This window comes from Danio aesculapii, chromosome 21 (genome assembly GCF_903798145.1).
Source record: "Danio aesculapii chromosome 21, fDanAes4.1, whole genome shotgun sequence".
Classification (NCBI taxonomy): Eukaryota; Metazoa; Chordata; class Actinopteri; order Cypriniformes; family Danionidae; genus Danio; species Danio aesculapii.
In genome coordinates this window covers 40,704,012-40,706,511 of record NC_079455.1, presented here as the reverse complement: position 1 = coordinate 40,706,511, position 2,500 = coordinate 40,704,012, and positions in this window count along the sequence as shown.

The following is a 2,500-nucleotide window of genomic DNA, read 5'->3' as shown; positions in this document are numbered from 1 at the left end:
GGATTTTTATAATTTTACTAATACGTAGGTAAACATATAGGTGAACATATGTGCATACATGCTCACACAAACACACACACTCACACACACACACACACACACACGCACACACGCATACACACACACACACACACACACACACGCACACACACCCCACACACACACACACACACACACACACACATAAATATATATATATAGGTACATTCATTCATTCATTTTCTTTTTGGCGTAGTCCCTTTATTAATTTGGGGTTCCACAGCGGAATGAACCGCCAACTTATCCAGCATATGTTTTACGCAGCGGATGCCCTTTCAGCTGTAACCCATCTCTGGGAAACATCCATACACACTCATTCACACTCATACACTACGGACAATTTAGCCTACTCAATTATATAGTTACATGCACATACTTATATACACATATATGTACACACACACACATATATATATTCACACACACACACACACACACACACACACACACATATATATATATATATATATATATATATATATATATATATATATATATATATATATATATATATACCGATATAGGTACATGTATGTGTAACGGAGGCCAGCTAGTACATATGTAAGTAAATATGTACACATGTATGTGCATATAATATAGGAAAACAGCCAATTTTATATATATATAACATATATTACAAACATATATTGCAAAACATCAAACCCTATATTAAAACAAAATATAATAATATTATAAAATCTAACAAAATAATATCATAATCAGTATCTCATTATCTGATGTGATTTTATAACCTCACAGAGCTCAATTTTTTCTAAAAGCTTGGCATGATTTGGAAACTGGAAATTCACAAATTGAATATACAAATTTAATTCTGAGAAATTTGGTCATCCAAGGTGTATTATTTAATCATTAATAAATAAATTAAAATTACCCCACAAAATATCAGAATAATGTTTGAAATGCAGTTAATTAAAATGTTACAATAATGAACACTGAATTTATTATAATTATATTCATAATTTCAACATCTATTAGGGCAAAAGAGGAAACTATTTCCACTCAGAAATCCCTAGTAAACTTAAGTTTCAGCATTAATAACAAAGAACACATTGCAAGAAACACATTTTGTACTGTATGTAATATTTCTTCTCAGTCGTATTCATTCAATCACAATTAGATGATTCAGAGAACCGATTCACACAACGAATCATTAGGTGAGTAGATTCTTTTAATAAACACTTGATCCGTTTAACAAAGAGGACTGGACACTCGCTGACAACCGGGTCAAATGTACGCATATAAGCTGGTCAGCTGACCTTTTTGTTGTCTCTACAACAGACTGTTTAGTGAAGAGTGAATTATTTAACATATGCTGTGTGTTCTTGCTATGTGTGTGCTCGCCCTATGCGCGCTTTATGACCGGTTATATCGCCCCCTGCTGGTCACGATAGTGTGCAGGACTGCAGAATCTGCCCACAAGATGTCTCTACACGTGCAATGAAGATTCTAAAATGAATAGGAGTGTTTTTTGGTTGTGGTAAATTGTCAGGACTTTTTTATTTTCCGACGTACAAAGATCCTAAAACAAACACGACAACACAATCCTTGATGAGGTAATTTGTTTGCGTCTAATTGCGTTTTATTATTTCTAATATATCTAATAGTCCTTTAAATATAGGTAATATGGTGTGTTCTTTGAAATAAATAGGAGTGTTTTTTTGTTGAGTTACATTTCTGGACTTAATTTTCCGACGTCCTAAAACAAAACAACACAATCCTTCATGAGGTAATTTGTTTGCGCTTATTAATCTGATAGTCATGTGTTCTTTAATATAAATAGGGGTGTTTTTGTTGAGGTAAATTGTCTCTAGACTTGATTTTTCCGACATAACGTTACAAATATCTTAAAACAAACTCAACCACACAATCCTTGATAAGCTAAGTTGTTTGCGAATAAGTTATTTGTTTTATTAATCTAATAGTCCCTACTGAAAAAAAACGCTTAAACCAGCCTAGGCTGGTTGGCTGGTTTTAGCTCGTCGACCCAACTAGATGGGTTTTGGCCATTTCCAGGCTGGTTTCCAGCCATTTCCAGCCTGGTCTTAGCTGGACAGGCTGGAAAATGACCAGCTAAAACCAGCTTGACCAGCCAAAACCAGCTATGTCCAGCTTAAACCAGACTGGTCAAGCTGGTTTTAGTTGGATTTAGCTGGTCATTTTCCAGCCTGACCAGCTAAGACCAGCCTGGAAATGGCCAAAATCGCTCTAAAACCAGGCTGGTCAACCAGCTAAAACCAGCCAACCAGCCTAGGCTGGTTTAAGCTAGATTTTTTTGCAGGAATTTAAATATATGCAATAATTTGTAATATAAATAGGAGTGTTTTTGTTGAGGTAAATTGTCTCTGGACTTGGAATTTTCAGACGTAGCCTACACTGATCCTAAAAACCCAACTCAATCCTTCATGAGGTAGGGTCCCATCTCAATCCTTCATGAGGCAGG